Genomic DNA, 16,539 nt, shown 5'->3' on the forward strand with positions numbered 1-16,539 from the left:
GGCACTCACTGTCTGGGCCCGTGCTCCAAGGGGAGGGCGGAGGAGGGCTGAAGGGGTTCGGGGAGGTTGTAGGCTGGCAGCGAGGGCTGGCGCGTGTGGGTGGGGCTCGGGCCGGGCCGAGTGGCGTGCGTGCGTGCGTGCGTGGCTGTGGTCCTTGGTGTGCGCTGCGGTACAGTGCGTGTGTCTGCGGGGCCCTGGGCTCGCGTGGGCTCGGCGTCGGGTGGGTGGGTGGGCGGGCGGGCAGGGGGGGCAGCGTTGACAGTGGCGGCGGGCGAGCGCCGGCAGCAGGCTCTTGGGGCTTTCCGGAGCGGCGGCCGTCGTCTACGGCCATACCACCCTGAACGCGCCCGATCTCGTCTGATCTCGGAAGCTAAGCAGGGTCGGGCCTGGTTAGTACTTGGATGGGAGACCGCCTGGGAATACCGGGTGCTGTAGGCTTTTTGGACTCCGCCCCGGCGTGTCCTCTCTTGCTTTTGGTCACTGTCAGGACCACAGCCGGCCCCTCGGGGACCAGAGACCCGGGCCCAGGGCAGTCCAGCCCCACCCACACCCCACACTCGGGAGAGAGCACCCCGCCCCCCTCGTCCTCCTCGCATAGGACGAGGCTTGTATTGCCCATCACCGCTGGCTCCCGGAGCCTTCAGAGTGGGCACCGCCACACCACACCACACCGCACCTCCCTGCAATGTGTGCGGTGTGGCTAGCTAGCTGCCAGAGGTTTGGAGGGGAGAGCCTGTCTCCATTTGCACCAAGCCCAGGATGCCCTCCAACACCCATCCGTCCCACCCATCCTGATCCAACACCGCACTTGGCTCCCACCTTGCACAGGCAGGGAGGGGGGTGGACAAGGCTACTCCACCCCTCGCCCACTCCCTCTCCGTGGGAGGAGTCCCGGAAGAACCCAGCCACCACCTGCCACTCTAGCCTGCCTCGGGAGGTCTAGGGAGCTCTGGGGGCCTGTGTCAGTGTGTCTGCTTGTGTCTTGTGTCTGGTGCGTGAGTTCATGCGCTGGTATGTGTGGGTGTGAGAGCACGCAAGAGACTGTTTGACGGGTGTGAGAGTGTGTGTGGCCATCCTGCCTTCTGCTAATGCGCCTCTGTATGTGTGTGTGTGTGTGTGTGTGTGTGTGTGTAGCATGAGGGCCCTTCCTGCATACTTGCTCTTATCAGTCAGTACACACAAGTGTGTGTGCCTGGGGGATTGGGTGGGTGTGCCAGCCCGCTAGTGTGGGAGTGCTGTGTGTATATGTGTGTGTATGTGTGATGGCATGTGTGCTTTGGGGCCTGGAAGCGCTCGCGCGGGTCCGCGCAGTGCGATCATGCTTGTGAGTGCGTGTGGATGTGCGTGTGTGCGCACGCACGCGTGTAACCGTTCGTCAAGTTCCCACTTCTGTGGATCAGTAGCGCGTCTGGGCCATCGCGCTTTCTCGCCCGGGGGCGCCCGCGAGCCCTTGCTCGTGTCTGGCGCAGGGTGCCCCTGTGTGGGTATTGTGTGTGCGCCCGCTCGCTCCAAAGGGAGGGCACGGACAGTGCCTGGCTCCAGGGCTAGCCTGTGCCGCTGGCTGTGGCTGTGCGGATGCTGGGTGGGATGGGATGCCAGCCATCCACAGTCAGTCGGATTCCCGTGCGTGTCCAGGCTGAGGGTCCCAGTCCGGGGCACGGGGAGGGACTGAGGGACGGACGGTGCCGTGAGCGAGGTGGGGCCCAGCGTCCCCGATTCCAGATTCCAGAAGCCGGACTGTCCTCCTCGTCCTCCTCGAGCGTCCAGGGCAAGAGGAGGTCACGCGTGGGTGGGTGGGTGGGTGGGTGGGTGGGTGAGGATGCTGGTCCAAGAACCTCCGGGGAGGGGAGGGGAGGGGAGTGGAGGGGAGGGGAGGAGTAGGAGAAGGAGAGGTCTCCGTGGGGCCAAGTCTGGCACTCACTGTCTGGGCCCGTGCTCCATGGGGAGGGCGGAGGAGGGCTGAAGGGGTTCGGGGAGGTTGTAGGCTGGCAGCGAGGGCTGGCGCGTGTGGGTGGGGCTCGGGCCGGGCCGAGTGGCGTGCGTGCGTGCGTGCGTGGCTGTGGTCCTTGGTGTGCGCTGCGGTACAGTGCGTGTGTCTGCGGGGCCCTGGGCTCGCGTGGGCTCGGCGTCGGGTGGGTGGGTGGGCGGGCGGGCAGGGGGGCAGCGTTGACAGTGGCGGCGGGCGAGCGCCGGCAGCAGGCTCTTGGGGCTTTCCGGAGCGGCGGCCGTCGTCTACGGCCATACCACCCTGAACGCGCCCGATCTCGTCTGATCTCGGAAGCTAAGCAGGGTCGGGCCTGGTTAGTACTTGGATGGGAGACCGCCTGGGAATACCGGGTGCTGTAGGCTTTTTGGACTCCGCCCCGGCGTGTCCTCTCTTGCTTTTGGTCACTGTCAGGACCACAGCCGGCCCCTCGGGGACCAGAGACCCGGGCCCAGGGCAGTCCATCCCCACCCACACCCCACACTCGGGAGAGAGCACCCCGCCCCCCTCGTCCTCCTCGCATAGGACGAGGCTTGTATTGCCCATCACCGCTGGCTCCCGGAGCCCTCAGAGTGGGCACCGCCACACCACACCACACCACACCACACCACACCGCACCTCCCTGCAGGGCTGGCTGGCTAGCTAGCTGGCAGAGGTTTGGAGGGGAGAGCCTGTCTCCATTTGCACCACGCCCAGGATGCCCTCCAACACCCATCCGTCCCACCCATCCTGATCCAACACCGCACTTGGCTCCCACCTTGCACAGGCAGGGAGGGGGGTGGACAAGGCTACTCCATCCCTCGCCCTCGCCCACTCCCTCTCCGTGGGAGGAGTCCCGGAAGAACCCAGCCACCACCTGCCACTCTAGCCTGCCTCGGGAGGTCTAGGGAGCTCTGGGGGCCTGTGTCAGTGTGTCTGCTTGTGTCTTGTGTCTGGTGCGTGGGTTCATGCGCTGGTATGTGTGGGTGTGAGAGCACGCAAGAGACTGTTTGACGGGTGTGAGAGTGTGTGTGGCCATCCTGCCTTCTGCTAATGCGCCTCTGTATGTGTGTGTGTGTGTGTGTGTGTGTGTGTGTGTGTGTGTGTAGCATGAGGGCCCTTCCTGCATACTTGCTCTTATCAGCCAGTACACACAAGTGTGTGTGCCTGGGGGATTGGGTGGGTGTGCCAGCCCGCTAGTGTGGGAGTGCTGTGTGTATATGTGTGTGTATGTGTGATGGCATGTGTGCTTTGGGGCCTGGAAGCGCTCGCGCGGGTCCGCGCAGTGCGATCATGCTTGTGAGTGCGTGTGGATGTGCGTGTGTGCGCACGCACGCGTGTAACCGTTCGTCAAGTTCCCACTTCTGTGGATCAGTAGCGCGTCTGGGCCATCGCGCTTTCTCGCCCGGGGGCGCCCGCGAGCCCTTGCTCGTGTCTGGCGCAGGGGTGCCCCTGTGTGGGTATTGTGTGTGCGCCCGCTCGCTCCAAAGGGAGGGCACGGACAGTGCCTGGCTCCAGGGCTAGCCTGTGCCGCTGGCTGTGGCTGTGCGGATGCTGGGTGGGATGGGATGCCAGCCATCCACAGTCAGTCGGATTCCCGTGCGTGTCCAGGCTGAGGGTCCCAGTCCGGGGCACGGGGAGGGACTGAGGGACGGACGGTGCCGTGAGCGAGGTGGGGCCCAGCGTCCCCGATTCCAGATTCCAGAAGCCGGACTGTCCTCCTCGTCCTCCTCGAGCGTCCAGGGCAAGAGGAGGTCACGCGTGGGTGGGTGGGTGGGTGGGTGGGTGGGTGAGGATGCTGGTCCAAGAACCTCCGGGGAGGGGAGGGGAGGGGAGTGGAGGGGAGGGGAGGAGTAGGAGAAGGAGAGGTCTCCGTGGGGCCAAGTCTGGCACTCACTGTCTGGGCCCGTGCTCCAAGGGGAGGGCGGAGGAGGGCTGAAGGGGTTCGGGGAGGTTGTAGGCTGGCAGCGAGGGCTGGCGCGTGTGGGTGGGGCTCGGGCCGGGCCGAGTGGCGTGCGTGCGTGCGTGCGTGGCTGTGGTCCTTGGTGTGCGCTGCGGTACAGTGCGTGTGTCTGCGGGGCCCTGGGCTCGCGTGGGCTCGGCGTCGGGTGGGTGGGTGGGCGGGCGGGCAGGGGGGGCAGCGTTGACAGTGGCGGCGGGCGAGCGCCGGCAGCAGGCTCTTGGGGCTTTCCGGAGCGGCGGCCGTCGTCTACGGCCATACCACCCTGAACGCGCCCGATCTCGTCTGATCTCGGAAGCTAAGCAGGGTCGGGCCTGGTTAGTACTTGGATGGGAGACCGCCTGGGAATACCGGGTGCTGTAGGCTTTTTGGACTCCGCCCCGGCGTGTCCTCTCTTGCTTTTGGTCACTGTCAGGACCACAGCCGGCCCCTCGGGGACCAGAGACCCGGGCCCAGGGCAGTCCAGCCCCACCCACACCCCACACTCGGGAGAGAGCACCCCGCCCCCCTCGTCCTCCTCGCATAGGACGAGGCTTGTATTGCCCATCACCGCTGGCTCCCGGAGCCTTCAGAGTGGGCACCGCCACACCACACCACACCGCACCTCCCTGCAATGTGTGCGGTGTGGCTAGCTAGCTGCCAGAGGTTTGGAGGGGAGAGCCTGTCTCCATTTGCACCAAGCCCAGGATGCCCTCCAACACCCATCCGTCCCACCCATCCTGATCCAACACCGCACTTGGCTCCCACCTTGCACAGGCAGGGAGGGGGGTGGACAAGGCTACTCCACCCCTCGCCCACTCCCTCTCCGTGGGAGGAGTCCCGGAAGAACCCAGCCACCACCTGCCACTCTAGCCTGCCTCGGGAGGTCTAGGGAGCTCTGGGGGCCTGTGTCAGTGTGTCTGCTTGTGTCTTGTGTCTGGTGCGTGAGTTCATGCGCTGGTATGTGTGGGTGTGAGAGCACGCAAGAGACTGTTTGACGGGTGTGAGAGTGTGTGTGGCCATCCTGCCTTCTGCTAATGCGCCTCTGTATGTGTGTGTGTGTGTGTGTGTGTGTGTGTGTGTGTGTAGCATGAGGGCCCTTCCTGCATACTTGCTCTTATCAGTCAGTACACACAAGTGTGTGTGCCTGGGGGATTGGGTGGGTGTGCCAGCCCGCTAGTGTGGGAGTGCTGTGTGTATATGTGTGTGTATGTGTGATGGCATGTGTGCTTTGGGGCCTGGAAGCGCTCGCGCGGGTCCGCGCAGTGCGATCATGCTTGTGAGTGCGTGTGGATGTGCGTGTGTGCGCACGCACGCGTGTAACCGTTCGTCAAGTTCCCACTTCTGTGGATCAGTAGCGCGTCTGGGCCATCGCGCTTTCTCGCCCGGGGGCGCCCGCGAGCCCTTGCTCGTGTCTGGCGCAGGGTGCCCCTGTGTGGGTATTGTGTGTGCGCCCGCTCGCTCCAAAGGGAGGGCACGGACAGTGCCTGGCTCCAGGGCTAGCCTGTGCCGCTGGCTGTGGCTGTGCGGATGCTGGGTGGGATGGGATGCCAGCCATCCACAGTCAGTCGGATTCCCGTGCGTGTCCAGGCTGAGGGTCCCAGTCCGGGGCACGGGGAGGGACTGAGGGACGGACGGTGCCGTGAGCGAGGTGGGGCCCAGCGTCCCCGATTCCAGATTCCAGAAGCCGGACTGTCCTCCTCGTCCTCCTCGAGCGTCCAGGGCAAGAGGAGGTCACGCGTGGGTGGGTGGGTGGGTGGGTGGGTGGGTGAGGATGCTGGTCCAAGAACCTCCGGGGAGGGGAGGGGAGGGGAGTGGAGGGGAGGGGAGGAGTAGGAGAAGGAGAGGTCTCCGTGGGGCCAAGTCTGGCACTCACTGTCTGGGCCCGTGCTCCATGGGGAGGGCGGAGGAGGGCTGAAGGGGTTCGGGGAGGTTGTAGGCTGGCAGCGAGGGCTGGCGCGTGTGGGTGGGGCTCGGGCCGGGCCGAGTGGCGTGCGTGCGTGCGTGCGTGGCTGTGGTCCTTGGTGTGCGCTGCGGTACAGTGCGTGTGTCTGCGGGGCCCTGGGCTCGCGTGGGCTCGGCGTCGGGTGGGTGGGTGGGCGGGCGGGCAGGGGGGCAGCGTTGACAGTGGCGGCGGGCGAGCGCCGGCAGCAGGCTCTTGGGGCTTTCCGGAGCGGCGGCCGTCGTCTACGGCCATACCACCCTGAACGCGCCCGATCTCGTCTGATCTCGGAAGCTAAGCAGGGTCGGGCCTGGTTAGTACTTGGATGGGAGACCGCCTGGGAATACCGGGTGCTGTAGGCTTTTTGGACTCCGCCCCGGCGTGTCCTCTCTTGCTTTTGGTCACTGTCAGGACCACAGCCGGCCCCTCGGGGACCAGAGACCCGGGCCCAGGGCAGTCCAGCCCCACCCACACCCCACACTCGGGAGAGAGCACCCCGCCCCCCTCGTCCTCCTCGCATAGGACGAGGCTTGTATTGCCCATCACCGCTGGCTCCCGGAGCCCTCAGAGTGGGCACCGCCACACCACACCACACCACACCACACCACACCACACCACACCGCACCTCCCTGCAGGGCTGGCTGGCTAGCTAGCTGGCAGAGGTTTGGAGGGGAGAGCCTGTCTCCATTTGCACCAAGCCCAGGATGCCCTCCAACACCCATCCGTCCCACCCATCCTGATCCAACACCGCACTTGGCTCCCACCTTGCACAGGCAGGGAGGGGGGTGGACAAGGCTACTCCATCCCTCGCCCTCGCCCACTCCCTCTCCGTGGGAGGAGTCCCGGAAGAACCCAGCCACCACCTGCCACTCTAGCCTGCCTCGGGAGGTCTAGGGAGCTCTGGGGGCCTGTGTCAGTGTGTCTGCTTGTGTCTTGTGTCTGGTGCGTGAGTTCATGCGCTGGTATGTGTGGGTGTGAGAGCACGCAAGAGACTGTTTGACGGGTGTGAGAGTGTGTGTGGCCATCCTGCCTTCTGCTAATGCGCCTCTGTATGTGTGTGTGTGTGTGTGTGTGTGTGTAGCATGAGGGCCCTTCCTGCATACTTGCTCTTATCAGCCAGTACACACAAGTGTGTGTGCCTGGGGGATTGGGTGGGTGTGCCAGCCCGCTAGTGTGGGAGTGCTGTGTGTATATGTGTGTGTATGTGTGATGGCATGTGTGCTTTGGGGCCTGGAAGCGCTCGCGCGGGTCCGCGCAGTGCGATCATGCTTGTGAGTGCGTGTGGATGTGCGTGTGTGCGCACGCACGCGTGTAACCGTTCGTCAAGTTCCCACTTCTGTGGATCAGTAGCGCGTCTGGGCCATCGCGCTTTCTCGCCCGGGGGCGCCCGCGAGCCCTTGCTCGTGTCGGGCGCAGGGTGCCCCTGTGTGGGTATTGTGTGTGCGCCCGCTCGCTCCAAAGGGAGGGCACGGACAGTGCCTGGCTCCAGGGCTAGCCTGTGCCGCTGGCTGTGGCTGTGCGGATGCTGGGTGGGATGGGATGCCAGCCATCCACAGTCAGTCGGATTCCCGTGCGTGTCCAGGCTGAGGGTCCCAGTCCGGGGCACGGGGAGGGACTGAGGGACGGACGGTGCCGTGAGCGAGGTGGGGCCCAGCGTCCCCGATTCCAGATTCCAGAAGCCGGACTGTCCTCCTCGTCCTCCTCGAGCGTCCAGGGCAAGAGGAGGTCACGCGTGGGTGGGTGGGTGGGTGGGTGGGTGGGTGAGGATGCTGGTCCAAGAACCTCCGGGGAGGGGAGGGGAGGGGAGTGGAGGGGAGGGGAGGAGTAGGAGAAGGAGAGGTCTCCGTGGGGCCAAGTCTGGCACTCACTGTCTGGGCCCGTGCTCCATGGGGAGGGCGGAGGAGGGCTGAAGGGGTTCGGGGAGGTTGTAGGCTGGCAGCGAGGGCTGGCGCGTGTGGGTGGGGCTCGGGCCGGGCCGAGTGGCGTGCGTGCGTGCGTGCGTGGCTGTGGTCCTTGGTGTGCGCTGCGGTACAGTGCGTGTGTCTGCGGGGCCCTGGGCTCGCGTGGGCTCGGCGTCGGGTGGGTGGGTGGGCGGGCGGGCAGGGGGGCAGCGTTGACAGTGGCGGCGGGCGAGCGCCGGCAGCAGGCTCTTGGGGCTTTCCGGAGCGGCGGCCGTCGTCTACGGCCATACCACCCTGAACGCGCCCGATCTCGTCTGATCTCGGAAGCTAAGCAGGGTCGGGCCTGGTTAGTACTTGGATGGGAGACCGCCTGGGAATACCGGGTGCTGTAGGCTTTTTGGACTCCGCCCCGGCGTGTCCTCTCTTGCTTTTGGTCACTGTCAGGACCACAGCCGGCCCCTCGGGGACCAGAGACCCGGGCCCAGGGCAGTCCATCCCCACCCACACCCCACACTCGGGAGAGAGCACCCCGCCCCCCTCGTCCTCCTCGCATAGGACGAGGCTTGTATTGCCCATCACCGCTGGCTCCCGGAGCCCTCAGAGTGGGCACCGCCACACCACACCACACCACACCACACCACACCGCACCCAGGGCTGGCTGGCTAGCTAGCTGGCAGAGGTTTGGAGGGGAGAGCCTGTCTCCATTTGCACCACGCCCAGGATGCCCTCCAACACCCATCCGTCCCACCCATCCTGATCCAACACCGCACTTGGCTCCCACCTTGCACAGGCAGGGAGGGGGGTGGACAAGGCTACTCCATCCCTCGCCCTCGCCCACTCCCTCTCCGTGGGAGGAGTCCCGGAAGAACCCAGCCACCACCTGCCACTCTAGCCTGCCTCGGGAGGTCTAGGGAGCTCTGGGGGCCTGTGTCAGTGTGTCTGCTTGTGTCTTGTGTCTGGTGCGTGGGTTCATGCGCTGGTATGTGTGGGTGTGAGAGCACGCAAGAGACTGTTTGACGGGTGTGAGAGTGTGTGTGGCCATCCTGCCTTCTGCTAATGCGCCTCTGTATGTGTGTGTGTGTGTGTGTGTGTGTGTGTGTGTGTGTGTAGCATGAGGGCCCTTCCTGCATACTTGCTCTTATCAGCCAGTACACACAAGTGTGTGTGCCTGGGGGATTGGGTGGGTGTGCCAGCCCGCTAGTGTGGGAGTGCTGTGTGTATATGTGTGTGTATGTGTGATGGCATGTGTGCTTTGGGGCCTGGAAGCGCTCGCGCGGGTCCGCGCAGTGCGATCATGCTTGTGAGTGCGTGTGGATGTGCGTGTGTGCGCACGCACGCGTGTAACCGTTCGTCAAGTTCCCACTTCTGTGGATCAGTAGCGCGTCTGGGCCATCGCGCTTTCTCGCCCGGGGGCGCCCGCGAGCCCTTGCTCGTGTCGGGCGCAGGGTGCCCCTGTGTGGGTATTGTGTGTGCGCCCGCTCGCTCCAAAGGGAGGGCACGGACAGTGCCTGGCTCCAGGGCTAGCCTGTGCCGCTGGCTGTGGCTGTGCGGATGCTGGGTGGGATGGGATGCCAGCCATCCACAGTCAGTCGGATTCCCGTGCGTGTCCAGGCTGAGGGTCCCAGTCCGGGGCACGGGGAGGGACTGAGGGACGGACGGTGCCGTGAGCGAGGTGGGGCCCAGCGTCCCCGATTCCAGATTCCAGAAGCCGGACTGTCCTCCTCGTCCTCCTCGAGCGTCCAGGGCAAGAGGAGGTCACGCGTGGGTGGGTGGGTGGGTGGGTGGGTGAGGATGCTGGTCCAAGAACCTCCGGGGAGGGGAGGGGAGGGGAGGGGAGTGGAGGGGAGGGGAGGAGTAGGAGAAGGAGAGGTCTCCGTGGGGCCAAGTCTGGCACTCACTGTCTGGGCCCGTGCTCCAAGGGGAGGGCGGAGGAGGGCTGAAGGGGTTCGGGGAGGTTGTAGGCTGGCAGCGAGGGCTGGCGCGTGTGGGTGGGGCTCGGGCCGGGCCGAGTGGCGTGCGTGCGTGCGTGCGTGGCTGTGGTCCTTGGTGTGCGCTGCGGTACAGTGCGTGTGTCTGCGGGGCCCTGGGCTCGCGTGGGCTCGGCGTCGGGTGGGTGGGTGGGCGGGCGGGCAGGGGGGCAGCGTTGACAGTGGCGGCGGGCGAGCGCCGGCAGCAGGCTCTTGGGGCTTTCCGGAGCGGCGGCCGTCGTCTACGGCCATACCACCCTGAACGCGCCCGATCTCGTCTGATCTCGGAAGCTAAGCAGGGTCGGGCCTGGTTAGTACTTGGATGGGAGACCGCCTGGGAATACCGGGTGCTGTAGGCTTTTTGGACTCCGCCCCGGCGTGTCCTCTCTTGCTTTTGGTCACTGTCAGGACCACAGCCGGCCCCTCGGGGACCAGAGACCCGGGCCCAGGGCAGTCCAGCCCCACCCACACCCCACACTCGGGAGAGAGCACCCCGCCCCCCTCGTCCTCCTCGCATAGGACGAGGCTTGTATTGCCCATCACCGCTGGCTCCCGGAGCCTTCAGAGTGGGCACCGCCACACCACACCACACCGCACCTCCCTGCAATGTGTGCGGTGTGGCTAGCTAGCTGCCAGAGGTTTGGAGGGGAGAGCCTGTCTCCATTTGCACCAAGCCCAGGATGCCCTCCAACACCCATCCGTCCCACCCATCCTGATCCAACACCGCACTTGGCTCCCACCTTGCACAGGCAGGGAGGGGGGTGGACAAGGCTACTCCACCCCTCGCCCACTCCCTCTCCGTGGGAGGAGTCCCGGAAGAACCCAGCCACCACCTGCCACTCTAGCCTGCCTCGGGAGGTCTAGGGAGCTCTGGGGGCCTGTGTCAGTGTGTCTGCTTGTGTCTTGTGTCTGGTGCGTGAGTTCATGCGCTGGTATGTGTGGGTGTGAGAGCACGCAAGAGACTGTTTGACGGGTGTGAGAGTGTGTGTGGCCATCCTGCCTTCTGCTAATGCGCCTCTGTATGTGTGTGTGTGTGTGTGTGTGTGTGTGTGTGTGTGTAGCATGAGGGCCCTTCCTGCATACTTGCTCTTATCAGTCAGTACACACAAGTGTGTGTGCCTGGGGGATTGGGTGGGTGTGCCAGCCCGCTAGTGTGGGAGTGCTGTGTGTATATGTGTGTGTATGTGTGATGGCATGTGTGCTTTGGGGCCTGGAAGCGCTCGCGCGGGTCCGCGCAGTGCGATCATGCTTGTGAGTGCGTGTGGATGTGCGTGTGTGCGCACGCACGCGTGTAACCGTTCGTCAAGTTCCCACTTCTGTGGATCAGTAGCGCGTCTGGGCCATCGCGCTTTCTCGCCCGGGGGCGCCCGCGAGCCCTTGCTCGTGTCTGGCGCAGGGTGCCCCTGTGTGGGTATTGTGTGTGCGCCCGCTCGCTCCAAAGGGAGGGCACGGACAGTGCCTGGCTCCAGGGCTAGCCTGTGCCGCTGGCTGTGGCTGTGCGGATGCTGGGTGGGATGGGATGCCAGCCATCCACAGTCAGTCGGATTCCCGTGCGTGTCCAGGCTGAGGGTCCCAGTCCGGGGCACGGGGAGGGACTGAGGGACGGACGGTGCCGTGAGCGAGGTGGGGCCCAGCGTCCCCGATTCCAGATTCCAGAAGCCGGACTGTCCTCCTCGTCCTCCTCGAGCGTCCAGGGCAAGAGGAGGTCACGCGTGGGTGGGTGGGTGGGTGGGTGGGTGGGTGAGGATGCTGGTCCAAGAACCTCCGGGGAGGGGAGGGGAGGGGAGTGGAGGGGAGGGGAGGAGTAGGAGAAGGAGAGGTCTCCGTGGGGCCAAGTCTGGCACTCACTGTCTGGGCCCGTGCTCCATGGGGAGGGCGGAGGAGGGCTGAAGGGGTTCGGGGAGGTTGTAGGCTGGCAGCGAGGGCTGGCGCGTGTGGGTGGGGCTCGGGCCGGGCCGAGTGGCGTGCGTGCGTGCGTGCGTGGCTGTGGTCCTTGGTGTGCGCTGCGGTACAGTGCGTGTGTCTGCGGGGCCCTGGGCTCGCGTGGGCTCGGCGTCGGGTGGGTGGGTGGGCGGGCGGGCAGGGGGGCAGCGTTGACAGTGGCGGCGGGCGAGCGCCAGCAGCAGGCTCTTGGGGCTTTCCGGAGCGGCGGCCGTCGTCTACGGCCATACCACCCTGAACGCGCCCGATCTCGTCTGATCTCGGAAGCTAAGCAGGGTCGGGCCTGGTTAGTACTTGGATGGGAGACCGCCTGGGAATACCGGGTGCTGTAGGCTTTTTGGACTCCGCCCCGGCGTGTCCTCTCTTGCTTTTGGTCACTGTCAGGACCACAGCCGGCCCCTCGGGGACCAGAGACCCGGGCCCAGGGCAGTCCATCCCCACCCACACCCCACACTCGGGAGAGAGCACCCCGCCCCCCTCGTCCTCCTCGCATAGGACGAGGCTTGTATTGCCCATCACCGCTGGCTCCCGGAGCCCTCAGAGTGGGCACCGCCACACCACACCACACCACACCACACCACACCACACCACACCGCACCTCCCTGCAGGGCTGGCTGGCTAGCTAGCTGGCAGAGGTTTGGAGGGGAGAGCCTGTCTCCATTTGCACCAAGCCCAGGATGCCCTCCAACACCCATCCGTCCCACCCATCCTGATCCAACACCGCACTTGGCTCCCACCTTGCACAGGCAGGGAGGGGGGTGGACAAGGCTACTCCATCCCTCGCCCTCGCCCACTCCCTCTCCGTGGGAGGAGTCCCGGAAGAACCCAGCCACCACCTGCCACTCTAGCCTGCCTCGGGAGGTCTAGGGAGCTCTGGGGGCCTGTGTCAGTGTGTCTGCTTGTGTCTTGTGTCTGGTGCGTGAGTTCATGCGCTGGTATGTGTGGGTGTGAGAGCACGCAAGAGACTGTTTGACGGGTGTGAGAGTGTGTGTGGCCATCCTGCCTTCTGCTAATGCGCCTCTGTATGTGTGTGTGTGTGTGTGTGTGTGTGTGTGTGTAGCATGAGGGCCCTTCCTGCATACTTGCTCTTATCAGCCAGTACACACAAGTGTGTGTGCCTGGGGGATTGGGTGGGTGTGCCAGCCCGCTAGTGTGGGAGTGCTGTGTGTATATGTGTGTGTATGTGTGATGGCATGTGTGCTTTGGGGCCTGGAAGCGCTCGCGCGGGTCCGCGCAGTGCGATCATGCTTGTGAGTGCGTGTGGATGTGCGTGTGTGCGCACGCACGCGTGTAACCGTTCGTCAAGTTCCCACTTCTGTGGATCAGTAGCGCGTCTGGGCCATCGCGCTTTCTCGCCCGGGGGCGCCCGCGAGCCCTTGCTCGTGTCGGGCGCAGGGTGCCCCTGTGTGGGTATTGTGTGTGCGCCCGCTCGCTCCAAAGGGAGGGCACGGACAGTGCCTGGCTCCAGGGCTAGCCTGTGCCGCTGGCTGTGGCTGTGCGGATGCTGGGTGGGATGGGATGCCAGCCATCCACAGTCAGTCGGATTCCCGTGCGTGTCCAGGCTGAGGGTCCCAGTCCGGGGCACGGGGAGGGACTGAGGGACGGACGGTGCCGTGAGCGAGGTGGGGCCCAGCGTCCCCGATTCCAGATTCCAGAAGCCGGACTGTCCTCCTCGTCCTCCTCGAGCGTCCAGGGCAAGAGGAGGTCACGCGTGGGTGGGTGGGTGGGTGGGTGGGTGGGTGAGGATGCTGGTCCAAGAACCTCCGGGGAGGGGAGGGGAGGGGAGTGGAGGGGAGGGGAGGAGTAGGAGAAGGAGAGGTCTCCGTGGGGCCAAGTCTGGCACTCACTGTCTGGGCCCGTGCTCCATGGGGAGGGCGGAGGAGGGCTGAAGGGGTTCGGGGAGGTTGTAGGCTGGCAGCGAGGGCTGGCGCGTGTGGGTGGGGCTCGGGCCGGGCCGAGTGGCGTGCGTGCGTGCGTGCGTGGCTGTGGTCCTTGGTGTGCGCTGCGGTACAGTGCGTGTGTCTGCGGGGCCCTGGGCTCGCGTGGGCTCGGCGTCGGGTGGGTGGGTGGGCGGGCGGGCAGGGGGGCAGCGTTGACAGTGGCGGCGGGCGAGCGCCGGCAGCAGGCTCTTGGGGCTTTCCGGAGCGGCGGCCGTCGTCTACGGCCATACCACCCTGAACGCGCCCGATCTCGTCTGATCTCGGAAGCTAAGCAGGGTCGGGCCTGGTTAGTACTTGGATGGGAGACCGCCTGGGAATACCGGGTGCTGTAGGCTTTTTGGACTCCGCCCCGGCGTGTCCTCTCTTGCTTTTGGTCACTGTCAGGACCACAGCCGGCCCCTCGGGGACCAGAGACCCGGGCCCAGGGCAGTCCATCCCCACCCACACCCCACACTCGGGAGAGAGCACCCCGCCCCCCTCGTCCTCCTCGCATAGGACGAGGCTTGTATTGCCCATCACCGCTGGCTCCCGGAGCCCTCAGAGTGGGCACCGCCACACCACACCACACCACACCACACCACACCGCACCTCCCTGCAGGGCTGGCTGGCTAGCTAGCTGGCAGAGGTTTGGAGGGGAGAGCCTGTCTCCATTTGCACCACGCCCAGGATGCCCTCCAACACCCATCCGTCCCACCCATCCTGATCCAACACCGCACTTGGCTCCCACCTTGCACAGGCAGGGAGGGGGGTGGACAAGGCTACTCCATCCCTCGCCCTCGCCCACTCCCTCTCCGTGGGAGGAGTCCCGGAAGAACCCAGCCACCACCTGCCACTCTAGCCTGCCTCGGGAGGTCTAGGGAGCTCTGGGGGCCTGTGTCAGTGTGTCTGCTTGTGTCTTGTGTCTGGTGCGTGGGTTCATGCGCTGGTATGTGTGGGTGTGAGAGCACGCAAGAGACTGTTTGACGGGTGTGAGAGTGTGTGTGGCCATCCTGCCTTCTGCTAATGCGCCTCTGTATGTGTGTGTGTGTGTGTGTGTGTGTGTGTGTGTGTAGCATGAGGGCCCTTCCTGCATACTTGCTCTTATCAGCCAGTACACACAAGTGTGTGTGCCTGGGGGATTGGGTGGGTGTGCCAGCCCGCTAGTGTGGGAGTGCTGTGTGTATATGTGTGTGTATGTGTGATGGCATGTGTGCTTTGGGGCCTGGAAGCGCTCGCGCGGGTCCGCGCAGTGCGATCATGCTTGTGAGTGCGTGTGGATGTGCGTGTGTGCGCACGCACGCGTGTAACCGTTCGTCAAGTTCCCACTTCTGTGGATCAGTAGCGCGTCTGGGCCATCGCGCTTTCTCGCCCGGGGGCGCCCGCGAGCCCTTGCTCGTGTCGGGCGCAGGGTGCCCCTGTGTGGGTATTGTGTGTGCGCCCGCTCGCTCCAAAGGGAGGGCACGGACAGTGCCTGGCTCCAGGGCTAGCCTGTGCCGCTGGCTGTGGCTGTGCGGATGCTGGGTGGGATGGGATGCCAGCCATCCACAGTCAGTCGGATTCCCGTGCGTGTCCAGGCTGAGGGTCCCAGTCCGGGGCACGGGGAGGGACTGAGGGACGGACGGTGCCGTGAGCGAGGTGGGGCCCAGCGTCCCCGATTCCAGATTCCAGAAGCCGGACTGTCCTCCTCGTCCTCCTCGAGCGTCCAGGGCAAGAGGAGGTCACGCGTGGGTGGGTGGGTGGGTGGGTGGGTGAGGATGCTGGTCCAAGAACCTCCGGGGAGGGGAGGGGAGGGGAGGGGAGTGGAGGGGAGGGGAGGAGTAGGAGAAGGAGAGGTCTCCGTGGGGCCAAGTCTGGCACTCACTGTCTGGGCCCGTGCTCCAAGGGGAGGGCGGAGGAGGGCTGAAGGGGTTCGGGGAGGTTGTAGGCTGGCAGCGAGGGCTGGCGCGTGTGGGTGGGGCTCGGGCCGGGCCGAGTGGCGTGCGTGCGTGCGTCCGTGGCTGTGGTCCTTGGTGTGCGCTGCGGTACAGTGCGTGTGTCTGCGGGGGCCCTGGGCTCGCGTGGGCTCGGCGTCGGGTGGGTGGGTGGGCGGGCGGGCAGGGGGGCAGCGTTGACAGTGGCGGCGGGCGAGCGCCGGCAGCAGGCTCTTGGGGCTTTCCGGAGCGGCGGCCGTCGTCTACGGCCATACCACCCTGAACGCGCCCGATCTCGTCTGATCTCGGAAGCTAAGCAGGGTCGGGCCTGGTTAGTACTTGGATGGGAGACCGCCTGGGAATACCGGGTGCTGTAGGCTTTTTGGACTCCGCCCCGGCGTGTCCTCTCTTGCTTTTGGTCACTGTCAGGACCACAGCCGGCCCCTCGGGGACCAGAGACCCGGGCCCAGGGCAGTCCAGCCCCACCCACACCCCACACTCGGGAGAGAGCACCCCGCCCCCCTCGTCCTCCTCGCATAGGACGAGGCTTGTATTGCCCATCACCGCTGGCTCCCGGAGCCTTCAGAGTGGGCACCGCCACACCACACCACACCGCACCTCCCTGCAATGTGTGCGGTGTGGCTAGCTAGCTGCCAGAGGTTTGGAGGGGAGAGCCTGTCTCCATTTGCACCAAGCCCAGGATGCCCTCCAACACCCATCCGTCCCACCCATCCTGATCCAACACCGCACTTGGCTCCCACCTTGCACAGGCAGGGAGGGGGGTGGACAAGGCTACTCCACCCCTCGCCCTCGCCCACTCCCTCTCCGTGGGAGGAGTCCCGGAAGAACCCAGCCACCACCTGCCACTCTAGCCTGCCTCGGGAGGTCTAGGGAGCTCTGGGGGCCTGTGTCAGTGTGTCTGCTTGTGTCTTGTGTCTGGTGCGTGAGTTCATGCGCTGGTATGTGTGGGTGTGAGAGCACGCAAGAGACTGTTTGACGGGTGTGAGAGTGTGTGTGGCCATCCTGCCTTCTGCTAATGCGCCTCTGTATGTGTGTG

General features: G+C 65.6%; 9 non-coding genes across 9 annotated transcripts; all 9 read left to right on the forward strand.

Moving 5' to 3' along the window:
- Nucleotides 1–319: 319 nt before the first annotated feature.
- On the forward strand, nucleotides 320–438 carry LOC127672282 (5S ribosomal RNA). Its single transcript, XR_007974934.1, has one exon. It is a non-coding gene; the product is annotated as a 5S ribosomal RNA (ribosomal RNA).
- Nucleotides 439–2,230: 1,792 nt separating this feature from the next.
- On the forward strand, nucleotides 2,231–2,349 carry LOC127672283 (5S ribosomal RNA). Its single transcript, XR_007974935.1, has one exon. It is a non-coding gene; the product is annotated as a 5S ribosomal RNA (ribosomal RNA).
- A 1,821-nt stretch (nucleotides 2,350–4,170) lies between these two features.
- LOC127672284 (5S ribosomal RNA) lies at nucleotides 4,171–4,289 on the forward strand. The gene has a single exon (XR_007974936.1). It is a non-coding gene; the product is annotated as a 5S ribosomal RNA (ribosomal RNA).
- A 1,798-nt stretch (nucleotides 4,290–6,087) lies between these two features.
- On the forward strand, nucleotides 6,088–6,206 carry LOC127672286 (5S ribosomal RNA). The gene has a single exon (XR_007974938.1). It is a non-coding gene; the product is annotated as a 5S ribosomal RNA (ribosomal RNA).
- Nucleotides 6,207–8,021: 1,815 nt separating this feature from the next.
- On the forward strand, nucleotides 8,022–8,140 carry LOC127672287 (5S ribosomal RNA). Its single transcript, XR_007974939.1, has one exon. It is a non-coding gene; the product is annotated as a 5S ribosomal RNA (ribosomal RNA).
- Nucleotides 8,141–9,952: 1,812 nt separating this feature from the next.
- Nucleotides 9,953–10,071, forward strand: LOC127672288 (5S ribosomal RNA). The gene has a single exon (XR_007974940.1). It is a non-coding gene; the product is annotated as a 5S ribosomal RNA (ribosomal RNA).
- A 1,798-nt stretch (nucleotides 10,072–11,869) lies between these two features.
- Nucleotides 11,870–11,988, forward strand: LOC127672290 (5S ribosomal RNA). The gene has a single exon (XR_007974941.1). It is a non-coding gene; the product is annotated as a 5S ribosomal RNA (ribosomal RNA).
- A 1,821-nt stretch (nucleotides 11,989–13,809) lies between these two features.
- LOC127672291 (5S ribosomal RNA) lies at nucleotides 13,810–13,928 on the forward strand. Its single transcript, XR_007974942.1, has one exon. It is a non-coding gene; the product is annotated as a 5S ribosomal RNA (ribosomal RNA).
- A 1,815-nt stretch (nucleotides 13,929–15,743) lies between these two features.
- LOC127672292 (5S ribosomal RNA) lies at nucleotides 15,744–15,862 on the forward strand. The gene has a single exon (XR_007974943.1). It is a non-coding gene; the product is annotated as a 5S ribosomal RNA (ribosomal RNA).
- The last annotated feature ends 677 nt before the right edge of the window (nucleotides 15,863–16,539 follow it).

Source organism: Apodemus sylvaticus, chromosome 21, assembly GCF_947179515.1.
Source record: "Apodemus sylvaticus chromosome 21, mApoSyl1.1, whole genome shotgun sequence".
In the NCBI taxonomy this organism is placed as follows: domain Eukaryota; kingdom Metazoa; phylum Chordata; class Mammalia; order Rodentia; family Muridae; genus Apodemus; species Apodemus sylvaticus.